Source organism: Chenopodium quinoa, unplaced genomic scaffold (genome assembly GCF_001683475.1).
Source record: "Chenopodium quinoa cultivar QQ74 unplaced genomic scaffold, ASM168347v1, whole genome shotgun sequence".
Taxonomy (NCBI): domain Eukaryota; kingdom Viridiplantae; phylum Streptophyta; class Magnoliopsida; order Caryophyllales; family Amaranthaceae; genus Chenopodium; species Chenopodium quinoa.
The window spans coordinates 5,096,515-5,109,939 of NW_018745684.1; the positions used below are offsets into that span (position 1 = coordinate 5,096,515).

Genomic DNA, 13,425 nt, shown 5'->3' on the forward strand with positions numbered 1-13,425 from the left:
TGAAATCGCTGCGAAATTCAGCAGATTCGCAGGTGGTTGTCCGGAAGATTTCGTGGCTCAAGAAACCGGCTGAAATCCTGCAGAATCCGGTGAGTTTCGTTGGTGAAGTTCCGACAATTTCGCTGCTCAGGAAACCGTCAATTGCAGGCGTTTTCGCGGAGGGTTGTGGTGGGTGGGGGTGATTTTTCGGGGAGAAGGAAGGGGGAAGGGGATTTATGGGGGGGCTGATGTTGGTGGGGGTGACGGCCGGTGGTTTCGCCGGTGAAGGAAGGGAATCCGACGACAGTTGGGGTCTCCGGTTGTGTAGTGACGGTCGGCGGTGGTGGGGCTGGTCAAAATAGTGCATTGACATGTGTGTAATGTTGACTGTGTCATGTATTCTGAGATAGAGAGAGTATTAGATAATCTTCATATTTACTCACAAAAGTAAAAGAGTCATGTGAGATCATGTTTGATTCATCTCAACGAATGCTCTATTAATATTCAATCGTTATAATTTTAAAAAGTATGTAATGAATAATAATCAAATAGGTGTATTGACAAACGTGTAAAAGTCAAAATGTATCCAATAAAAGGGACAAAGGGAGTATTATACTTTAGATATAGGGTAATTTTGTGAAAATTTAAGAAAATTTTACCAACAACTACCATTATAATAATTACTTTGAGAACAATAACTACCATTTATTTATTTATTTTTTTTGTAAAAAAAAAATCTATAAAAATCTACCACAAAAACCTTGAGTAACACAACTACATTTGATTTCTTGGCAATAATCTCAAATTGAGGGTGCTAAAAAATCAGCCGTTTCAACGACGAGGGAAGGAAGAAGGGGCGATTTTATCGACCTGAGAAGGGATGAGCTATTTTGGGGATGGGGGAAGGGGGGTAGTTTCGATGGTGTAGGTGGGTCGCCCGAGTGGTTTTAGGGGTAGGGAGGGGCCAACCAGCTGTTATCGGTTGTTAGGGGAGGCGGGCGAATTTCGGTCGAGCTGGGGGTTGGGGCTAAGGGGAGGAAGGATGGTGGTTGGGAAGGGTTTTTAATTATTTTTTTTTCTTGTTTTACAAAAAAAAAATTTGGACCAATTATGTTGTGACACATCACACATGGCTTTTACAAAATAATATTCACCATTTGTTTAAGTTACTGGTAAATCAACCTAGTGGAAGAAAATCAACCCAAAAGTTCATAATGCTCCCTAATAAATGTAAGTTGAGATTATTGAGAGTAAATCACTGAAAGTTTGGATTACTTAAAACTTTTATAAAGCCCACCTGTCTGACCCACCCCATTGACGGATCTAACCCATATTATAACTATGGCGGGTCGTGGCTTTTAAAGGCCTCCGTTCCTATTTCCTACCTCTCTGAGTTACTTTGTATTTCATTGAAGCGCACCCAACGTTCTCCATTGAAGCGTTCTCCGTTGAATCTAATTCTAGTATCCCCCATTGAAGCAGCTTCTAAGGTAAGTTGTTTGTTGTTGTTATCATCACATCAATTTCACAATCTAGGGTTTATATTTGAGCTAATCTAATTTAATTATCAGTGCTTTAAGTTTAGGGTTCGTAAATTCTTAGATTATGAAACATCATATCCAAAAGAGAAGAAAATTATGAGCGTAATTTGATTATTGAATCAAACATCCCTAAAATCATGTATTTTTGGAGATAATTGAATATGAAATTAAGTCTCAGGGACGGGCCTGTAATTGAATACAGATTGATTGTTGGTAGTATGGTTGCGTGAGAAGTTTGAGAGGGACAGGGATGCTTTGGAACATGACTATGCAGTAGATGGATAATACAGTTTTGAGGATGGGAAGATTACTTGATTAGGAACATGACAATGCAGTAGATGGATAATGTCCATTTTCCATGTCTCACATGGCAAGCTCTTGCTTTCACTGCCTCAGACGGGCTGCTATGTTCTCTGTGTCACTATTGAATTCTTCCCAATTGGAATATCTTTCTCCTAGGTACCTTCTCCCTCTCAATCCTCATTCTCTAAAAAGCATCACCCTCTACTTTCCTTGTTTTCTTACCTCTTTCTTCTCCATCCAGGTTGACAGTGCATAACCCTCGACCATTTTGTTTTTTAAACCCATCGAATTACTTTTTAGTTTCTCGAAATCTCAGTTATGGCACAGTGAATTTGGTTATATCTCAAGGAAAGCCTAAATTCGAAGTACATGAAGTAGATCCTCCAAAGAAAGACAAGTGGAAGACAAAGAAGAGGCTCAAGATGCAGAGGTTGAGAGAGAAAAAAGAGAGGAACGCAGCTAATAGGAGGGATCCTCGGCGTCTCACTGTTAAGAGAAAGAAGCAAAAGTTTGCTAACGTTGAGGATAGGATCAAAGATAAGCTGGAAAAGGTATTTTTGTTATCATCGAGTATTGCTTACTAAGCTCTGCAAATGTCTTTCTTGTTCTTTTTTTGTTGAATCTTGTTTGGTATGTGCATCTTTTGCACAGGATTTTTCATGTTATACATCCTTTTGGTATCTTCTGTGTGGGTTTAACCTTCTGAGTTATTAGAGAAACCCATGTAGGATTTTTTCAAGAAAATAAAAGTTTATAGTAAAAAAAAGTTCTATAAAATCCCCAGAAGAATCGTGAAACTCTAAGTAGTATGGTCCACAATAATCTATACCAAATTGGTTGGCAAAGGTTTCTGTAGTGCATGTAGTATGTGCTAAATGGCTTCTAATAATGTACTCTAAATGATGATGAAGTGCCCTTTTCATGCATGTTTTTACTGCAAATGAACTTCCCTGCTTATTGGCTTTCTTTTACTTGTTTGCTTCTTTGTCATTTGAGTGGCGGGACTTCTACCTGGAAGATTGGTTGAATAATAAATTGATACTCTGCTTAGATTTGTAATTTTAACTGCAAACTAATGCCCTATACCATATTGTATATCATCAATTTAAATTTCAATTTTTAACATTAACTATTAGAAGAAGTAGCCAGAGAATTGGAGATTCCATCTCAGTTTAAAAAATCTACCAGTGAGCCAGAGCCATTTCATTCAGAGTGGTACAGATGCTTTGGAAATTTATGATTTATTATTTTTGGCTTACTCCTTTTGCGTTATTTCATTGAATGATTTACAGAGATGACTGTTTCCTTCAATTTGTCTTTGCCTTTTTTTCCTCTTCCACCGTGCAAGGTTACCCATGCTTTTCTAGATTAAAGAATATACATTATTTACTACTTCCTCCACCCCAACATTAGCATGGATAATAAGAGTGCCCAAATGAGAATATTTTCCCTTAGCATGCAAAACTCCAACCAATTATCAATGGGACATATTTGAGAATGCATGTGCCTCTACAACCCTCCGAAAGAGAGTGAACTTTCAGTTTGGGACATATCCTATAATAGTTGTACGGAGTATAACTTTATTTTAAGAGGTATAAAGAATTTTGTGGTTCTTTGCTTCTTTGACCTGGCTGAAATATATCTTCATCATCTTGCATTTTATTAGCACACTTTAGGTTCATTTTCTGATTGGCTGCCCTTTCTTTGTTCTTCCTTTATCTATCCCTCCTCCAATCCTCCCTTACCTCAAATCTTGTAGAGCAGCATATTGTCTTTCATTCCTCTGGTCCCCCACCTCCATTTCATCTAGAATCTTGGAAAAGTTCATGGTTGGGCAGGAGTAGCTTATTCATTGTCTAACTTTATTTGGCATTGACAGATAATATCCTTTCTTTCGTTCCGTGCAGGCAAAAATCAAAGAGGCTTTACTGATTGAACGCCTCAAAAAGTATGAAGTTCCGAAGGTTCAGGGTCCTGTTGTTCAACCACATAAGCTTAATGGCGAGGAGAAGTTTTATTTTAAGAAGATGGCTCAGAAAAGGTCTAATTATGTTCCAGTTGGTAGAAGAGGTGTTTTCGGTGGTGTCATTCTCAACATGCATATGCATTGGAAGAAACATGAAACAGTGAAAGTCTTCTTTAAGCCTTGTAAACCAGGCCAAATTCATGAATATGTGCAAGAAATAGAGAGATTGAGTGGTGGGATAGGTATACAAATAATCGGAGATGACACGGCTATATTCTACAGAGGAAAGAACTATGTGCAGCCAGAAGTCATGTCACCCATTGATACATTGTCCAAGAAAAGGGTGTGTTTCCACAACGAACATATTTTGATGCATTCTTTAAACTCTTTTTTTTTTGGTCATGGGGAGTAGTATATATCTTCTGATCGCAGCCTTCTAGCTATATCATTATTTGGAAATTTGATTAGAATAGGTATCAGGGATTTCGGCCGCAAATCTTCTCAATCTGATTAGGTTTACATGGAATCTTGAGAAGACTAAAACTAAAAAGATGTATTCTTATCATGACTCATGAGATATGGAAGATGATCTGGTACTATTATGCATTTGTTTGGAACCTCAGAAGTAGGCTTTCATATTACGTTGGTGGGTTCATTATTTCTTAATTTTTCTGTTCCCAGGCCTTGGAAAAATCCAAATATGAGCAGTCACTGGAAACTGTGAGACACTACATTGCTGTTGCTGAGAAGGAATTGGAGCTCTATTACAGGCATATAGCACTGTATGGTAATTCAGACAAGCAGAACCACAGTACAATTACTCAAAATTCATTAGAAGATGCAAATGATACTGTAAATCTTCATTTCACTAAAAGTGAGACTCTTGAGTCATCCCTCGATTCTGTATGCGATCCTCTAATAAATTATGATTCCTCGGACCAAGAATTGAATGGTACCGGAAATGTGTCTTCCAGTTAGACAGAGCAAGATGATGACTGCATGCGTGTCTGATGATGATCTGGATTCTGCAAAGAGATAAATCTTTTCCGAGATGTAAGAGGCCATAGTGCATGATTGCATTCAGGATCCAGCTATAATCGCAATGTTGCAAGTTGTTTCTCTGCAAGTTATTCAACCCTGATCATGCTTCCTCCTGGTCAGGTCATCAATTCATATTTATGGATTCCGGCTTAGGTAAATACTTTGTATATATACACCTAGAGCAAAGTGTTTCTTGGAACTGTTCACTATTATTTCTGCATCTGTCAGACATGTTCTCTCTTTGAAATGGCACTACTGCATCTGGATTAATTGAATAATTCAGACCAATACAGTTCCTGAAAATTTTCTAGTGTACTTAGTATTTTGTGAACAGCAATTAATTTGATTTATTAATAATATTAATGTACGATATATAATCACATCGTGCTTTGAATGATTCTTACTCTATGCTTCTCTCATTTTCTTTTAGCTGGTTTTGCATACAAGCAGAATTACAATTTTCTCTGTTTTGTTTGGGTTTTGTCACTTCATATTTCAGTGTAAATTTTCTTTTACAGTTAGATTCTGTTAATATTTGAGCCTCTCAACTTGTATATGAATTTGGCCTATATAGAAGGTTTGTACCAGACTTCTAAACTTCTCAAGCATATTTGTTTAGCAGCCAAGTGCTTCGTAGGCCATGTTTAATATGTATGAAAAAAATGACTTCTGAGTTCTGAGTTGGACTTTATTTTTCCAGAACTTCAATAGTTTTAGATTTTGAAACCTTGTGTCTAACTGATTTAATCGGATTCGTTCTTATGTAATCGACTAATCAGGTCCAATTTGAACTAATCAAATATGTGCATACTTTGTATGAATTAAGGTGAACTATACATGGCGCCATGGCCTATAAAGATTACATCTTCAGGTGTATCGTTATTTGTCAGTTGATATTGAAGGAAGTTGGCTCAACAAACTCTTGGCAAGATTTGATAAAATTGTTCAAATTTCTTTGTTAACTTTTGTAATTGCTCCTTAGCACCAGAATGATTTGGACCTTGATGCTAATTTTGAAATACTCTTGCCATCTTACTTACGTATGACTGACATTGTGTAGTGATATTTTTCCTAACAAAACAATCAACAATCACGCCCAAAAGTTTAAACCATGCATCTATTATTCTATTACTATTAACTAAACTGTATTGTATTTGTATTGTATGTCATATTCTTTCATGATTTTGATACAATTTTTTCTTGAAAAATTAATACGAAGTATAAATTAGTTGATTAATGTAAATGAGGAGTTAAGGTGCCACTTTAAAAACAAATAATAAAAAAAGAAAATTGATTTGTTATTAGAGAAATATAATGTTACTTTATACTCCCACCGTCTTTAAAAGTTTTTCTTATTTAAATTTTTTGTGAGACAATTACTGCTTAAATGAAAAATACTTTTTGTGATTGAGGGAGTAAATCATTTAACACCGATTGGATTTATTCAAAAAAAAAAAAAAAATGAAATAAAAAAATTTAACACCGATTGAAAATCTGATTTGAACACCCCTGTATGGAGGTCCTTTAACTTTATTTATTACTCCTTACAAAATTGCAAACCTTAATTTTTAAGAGGACTCTTACCCTAAAATTCAAGGCTAGCTTTATTCTTTTGATCTATGATCTGGCACTGTGTAAGTGGATGCAGACATTTAAAATATATTTTCCGTGTTCTTTTTTAGTTGACAATATGATTAACACAGTATTTTAATGATAAAATAGTATATTGTTTCATTTTTTACATTATTAAATGGGCAAATTAGTCTTTTAATATCTGCAATGCAAATATAATTTTTGAAAATTTTAATTCAACATAAAAATAATATTTTTTGAGAAATTATAAAATAAAATTTAAATTATATAAATGAAATTAAAATGGATAAATAAAATATATTGATAATATTATTTTATATCAAAAATAAAGAAATATATTTAATTACTTGAAAAAAAATAAGTCAATTATAAACTGTATAATCATTAAAATATAATATATTCGTATGTTGTATTTGAAGCTAATGTAATTATGGCATGAGCTGTAACACCACTTTATCTCAAGTCCATAAAGCCTGGCCTTTATTCTGTTTGTAGATACGGCAAGTTAGGCTTTTGGTGGACGGACATGCTTTGCCACATTAATTAACTTGTTTTAAGGAATCTAATTATCACTACTTTGCTAATTCCCATTGTTTCCTTTTTCCTTTTTTTTTTTTTTTTTTTTTTTAATACATTCCCATTGTTTTCCTTTGTGAAGTCTTTGACATCCTTTTTCTTTGTTTAAGTATTAAGCTTTGAATATATTCTGGTAAATTGAAAATATATAGAAAGAAGAATTTTAGGTAAAAAAAAAAAGAGGGAACAAAACTTACTAAGGCCCTATTCTTTTAAGCTTCTGGGTAGAGCAGGGGTCAGCAGAGTAGAGCAGATTTCATTATTATTATATCTCAAAAACAGACAAAGTTATACAACCTATAGAAAATTAGTGGAAAGCCGAGATACAATATGGGCCCCCACTCCTCTAGTTATAGCAAAACCTATCTTGGTGAAAATATGAGCAGCAGTACCCCAATATCTTGAGCCGCCGAAAACTTCCGAACCCTTTTCAGCAACGCAACAGCCTCCTTCTCTAATTCTCCAAGTGAAGAAAAGGAGAAGGGGAGGAAACCATATCCAATTGTCCAACAACTGGATTCGTACTTGACCCGCATTCGATGAGCCGCATCAGCCACAACCCGTCCAGGAACAAAGTCGGATAGTCCAGTCCGTGTCAAAGGAGAAGACCCTGTCACATCAACACATATATCCCATCCTCGGTCCCAGGAATAAAGTAGCACATCTGCAGGTCTGAGGGCCCCGTCGTTCCCTCCAGACAACCCAATGTCCACCTCCTTTTCAGCTGAAATCCCAAATCTATAGCAAACATCAACAAGGGTATCCCGAACAACATTATGCTGATGTTTACTACCCACAATACCAGCACACGACACCGCATGATCACCGAAAATATCCCCAGGAAAAACCCTTGAACAAGCAGAACACGGCGTCGAGACAGAGAACAATGTAACACCCAGCTGATATAGCACAACACACATCGGTATGTCTGAGCGTTCATTATCTGGCCTAATGCTGAAAGAGACCGTCTGAAGCCAAGCAGAGGTGTGATCTTCTTGCTTTGATTTCCACAATGCAGATTGCTGAGGAGACAACAAATAAGCGAGTCAAGGAAGTTAGTTTATTACTCACTCACATAAGTTGAGATTGAGTCAAGCAAGTTATTAGTGCATTTTATGCACCAAGGTAGTAATCGTGTAATTTTGTGCACAAAACTAGGCAAGGAACCTTAATTAAAATAAATCGTATGTGCTCACTAATTTATTATAAGAATGGAGTGGAAATATGTGTTGATGATTGTTATGTTTGTTCTTGACTGATTGGTTGGAGTAATCACAAGTTAAATTGATAAATCACGTAAAGTATAAGAGGATATGCACCAAAACTCTTGGAACGTATATACCTTGAGTATGAACATATGGGGGGGGGAGTTATGGGGTTTTATATTTAACCATAAATTCTACAGGGGTACAGGACGCTGTACTTTCTTTTATTATTAATGCGCTGGAATTCCGTCACAAGGTGACATAGTAGGTGCCAATTGGGGTAGCTCCCTATTTGGAAGCTCAATATTTTAATGGGTTATTTTTAAAGAAGGAAACTCGTTCGATGCGTTATCCAAAACTATATATTAATAAATTAAGCAGAGTCACGAGTCAAAGGTAAGTTGACTTGTGTTGTATGGCAAGCATGTTTTATTTATTTATTTATTTATTCATTTACTATTGTCTATTGCTAGGATATTCATGTTAGTGTGATTATTCTTATTGGTGCATATGTACTCAGTTTTTGCTGATTCGTACTTTGTTGTTGTGTTTGGCTTTTCTTTTGATTGGCCCTACTATGACCCATTTTATATGGCGAGTAGTGAGGTTGAAATAAAGAGAAGTATAGGTCGGTAGAAGGAGCATATCAAGCATGATGGGATTGAACGAAGAGGGTTATTGTTTCTTTGTTTATTATTTATTGTATTGAATTATTTATATAATCGTTGACACTAACATTATTATTGTTTTAATATTTTAGTTTGGTTTTTAAAAGGGCCTTTAATGGTTCCAAGTTATTTGTTTAATGTAAGTTGGTTCTAAAGTTTAAGTTAGTTTTATTAAACTTTATTTCATTTGACTTTTTGAAAGTTAGTCTTCCGCTGTGTGACTTTGAAAATAGCCTTAGTCGTTATCACGGTGGCGGTAATATTTTGGAGATTTCCTAAAAAGAGTTTTATTTAGAGTAAAAAGAGTTTTAAAAGAAGGAAATTTCCAGGGTATTACATATATGCCATAAAACATCAGTTTTTCCCACGTGAAGATGTAACCCAAAACGAGGCCTTCCTCCATAATCAACTGCAGAACCTTCCCCACCACCAACGTGTCACCAATAACAGTGTCGTCATCCAAATACCACGCCTGAAAACATACATCAAAAGTGTCCCTGGATTTACGCACCAGGGGTTGTAAAACCAAAACAAAAAGTAGAGGACCAAGGGGATCACCTACTGCACCCCTTGAGACGACCATAAGGTGTGGTCCCCATAATATAATATGGCTGGATTAGAATAGCAGAATTCAACCCATCGTGAAATGCCCGGACAACGACGACGAATTTCACGTAACATGACCGTACGATCAACTAGATTGAAGACATTTTGAAAATCTACCAACAACATATAAAGACCAACATCAGAACAACGATCCTCAATCAACCGATTCACAGCATGAAGAATTGCCTCACCACCTGAAGAAACCCCAACACCAAATTGAAGACCATCAAAGTAACTTCCTAAAGACTGGCCAACCATAACAGCACCGACCTTCAAAACCAGAAGTCGCCAAACAGTACCCACAGCTATAGGAAGAATACCACCACCGGGCTTGACAAGTGGTGTAAGAGGAGCACTAGCAATATACTCTCCTAGTTCCATAGGACATCTTCCAGCTAGAAAGAGATTAACCACCCAAAAATAGAGTCAACTAACTCATCTGATATAGCTGCAACAGCACCACTCAAGCAATCCATAAGGTGCTGAGCACGTAAACCGTCCCTACCACATGATGTGCAACGTGGAAAATTCTTAATCCGATCCAAAACAACAGCAGAAGTAGTAACGAGATGAAGGTGATCAACAGATATATCAGGCAAGGAAGAAGTAGAGTGTTTAGACCATAATCCGCGAGAGTGGTCTCATTATAAGGAGCAACGCCTGAAGAAGAAAGAACCCGGACTGCAGCGGTGTAATGGCCATCACAATTCTTCTTACGACACTGCTTGATATTACGCTCCTCCAAATCAAGGTCCTCATCATCAACCACTGACAAAGTAGGAGAATCCTCTGCCAAAGTATCCCTCACAAGCTGCAAATTACCACCTGATGCACTCCAAGAACAAATAGCACGGGAAATACTCTCTTCTTGATGCCGATGTTTTATCGAAGACTTAGACTCAGAACTACTCCGTGAGCGAAAGGTTTTAAGGGTGCAAAGAGGTAACGCCAACAAAGAGACCCAACTAGAAATGTCATCAGGCTTCGAGATCACATTATCAAGAGCACCTTTCAGAACCCGAGAAAACTCCAAATGACACTTGGGAGAGATAGACTTCACAATACAAAACCCCTTAGAGAACAACCAATCAAGAAAAGCCACATCAAAACCACAATGTTGATCTTGCACCAAAACTACCCATGTGACCATGCCGAGCTGGAGAAGAGGGAGCTTGCGGTTTGGTGAAACCATGAAGCACAAAACGAACAATACCATCTCCTTCATTCGAGGGTGACACAATCTCACCCGTACTATGACGACACTTAGTACGATGCGTATGCGTTTTGTAGCAAACTCCACATAACCAAATCCCCATACGCGAAAAAGTAACTTCAGCCTCAATATAAACAGCCAATTAGAAGTAAGAGGATGTCGTGTGATATCCCGCGCACCAATACAACAATGACAATCACAAAGATACTTGATAAGAGAACTTCTAGTAAGGCCATTGCCACTTCCATCTTGACAACCACTAAGACCCACAAAGGGACAATGAAACTTCACAACGGTGCCAGCTACACACAACCACCACCAAAAACCACAGCACGAAACACCAACAAAACAACTCAAATAGCAAGCAAGAACAGCAAGAAAAAAACAAACGCTACAAACTGACCAAAGGCTGCCTGAGACCCTCTGCTGCCGCCTGAAACTGCTGTCTAAACCCCAATAAATATGCCTGAAGAATGCACCCAAAACTGCACCAAACCCACACGAAAACGCCAACGAACAACAAGAAAGAAACGATCACAGAATTGTTGCTGGAAAAGAAGAATGCCTGCTGAAATTATAGCAGCTGAACCAATCGGAAAATCCCCCTAAAATCGCAGGAAAAACCCCCTGAAGTAGCCAGAAAATGATCAACAAATGGCTGAAAACGATATCAAAAACTGCACAAAAATGGAAACCCATAACCGACCAAAAACGACACCCAAAACTGCACAAAAACAACGAGAAAACCACACCCAAAAATGACCCAGTACAGTTGTCTGAACTCCGATTTATATCGCCTGAAAATAGCCTGAAGATCGCACCTGAAACACCCCAAAATTGCACCGGAAAAACCCCAATATTGCACTAAAAAAAACCGAGAGAACAGCCAGAATTCTCGCCTGAAAAGGAACTTGAAACCGCGAGAACCTGAGCCGCCGCCATGAGACCTTCGCCGGACCTTCGCAGCGATGGTCGCTGCGGAAAAGCCGCCTGAAAATGGACCTATTAGTGGTCGTTGAAGCAGCCCCCTTATTGCCCCTATTTTTGGAGAATTGTTATTATTATTATTATTATTATTATTAAATATTAATTATTATTATTATCTTTAAATATTAGTAAATATTTATTAAATATTGATTATTATTATTATTAATTATTATTATTGTTATTATTAAATAATAATAATTATTATTATTAATTATTATCTTTAAGCAGAGCAGGACTTAGCAGAGGGCCTAAGCTAGAGGCTTACGGCTTACTACCTATATATTGAAGTAAATATAGCTTAAATTTCCCAAAAAAAAAAAAAAAAAAGGATTAAAAATAATTACTCTATAGAACTTTTTTTTTTTTTTTTTATGAAGAACAAGTTTAATTAGGTAACCTCGTGTTATGGCTAATGTAAATTTGAAAAAGATAAATGTAAGAAAATTAATCTCAAAAAAAAAAAAAGGCTCATAATGTAATGTTTTGGGATTTTGCAAAACACAAAAACGTTTTAGATAATAGATTTATTTTTTCACCGTGAAATTTTTTGCAAAACCTTGTTATAAAGCGATGAAAAGGAAATGTGCATCTTCTCCCTTGAGCCCTTCTTTCTTATACATTTTCTTTAGAAGAATAAGTACGTACGCAGTAAAAGTTAAGACAATTTTCTTTCAAAACTAATACTCTCTCCGTTTTATAATATTAGTCCCATATGAAATCAATCACATAAAATAAGAAAAAAAGAATATTTTGAATCTAACATTAAAGTACAAAATAATTCATAATTAGTTTACCTTATTTAAGTTTTTTGATTTTTTTTGGAGAAGCATAAGTCATAATGCATAATTCAAGGTAGAGATTTTCTTACTTAGAACCATGTCATCAATCCACAACTAATTAATTTCAAAAAAATTAAATTAAAAATGGAACATATTCAATATGGGTAGATCTTTTTTAAACGCTCAAAATAGTATATGAGACTAACATTATGAAACGGAGGGAGTAACCTTCTTTTTCGTACATGATAGTTTGTTAAACCTTTTTTTTTTTTTTTTTTTTTTTTTTGCCATTTGTTACTCTTTTTTCCTTCTTTATTTGGACCAATATTTTGTTGTGTAATTCTAAAATTCTTTGACAAATGTTTATGAATGTGATTGCCCACCACTGAATAATAGGACCATTATTTTCATATATCATTGTCATGTTATAGATATTATAGTATGTCCATTGTCAGCTTTTCACCCATGATCCTTTAATTTTTTTTAGCTCCTGCCTTATGTACGAAGGATTTTCTTTTATACTTTTCCACTTCAATTTGTCCCATTATTTCCTTTTTTTTTTTTTATATTGACATGAGTGCCCCATTATTTCTAATCATACACTTTATTTTGGAGTTTTTGATAAAGATAAAATTTTTGTTTTAGATTTATGAGAAGGCTGTAGATGTCAACATGCAATAATGCATCTAAAGACAACGGTTTATTTTTGTTTGTTTTGGGAATATTTGAGAAAGACCCTTGTGTTCAAAAACTTTAACAATCTAAAGGCTAATTATAGAAGCAATGAATATCTAATAAAGTGTTAAATATAACATCAAAGCCTCCAAAAGGCATAATTATCAAGACATAAAAGCATCATTAGATGCATGATCATATAAGCAAGAAATTCCTTCCTTGAGCTAAAGAGGATGATCTCTATTTATTTGTGTTGCATGTAAAAAAAAGAGTTAAGGTAAACAATTAGAGAC

The 13,425-nt window shown here is 35.9% G+C and overlaps 1 pseudogene; it reads left to right on the forward strand.

Moving 5' to 3' along the window:
- The first annotated feature begins 1,333 nt into the window (after positions 1 to 1,333).
- LOC110717693 lies at positions 1,334 to 5,140 on the forward strand (annotated as a pseudogene).
- The last annotated feature ends 8,285 nt before the right edge of the window (positions 5,141 to 13,425 follow it).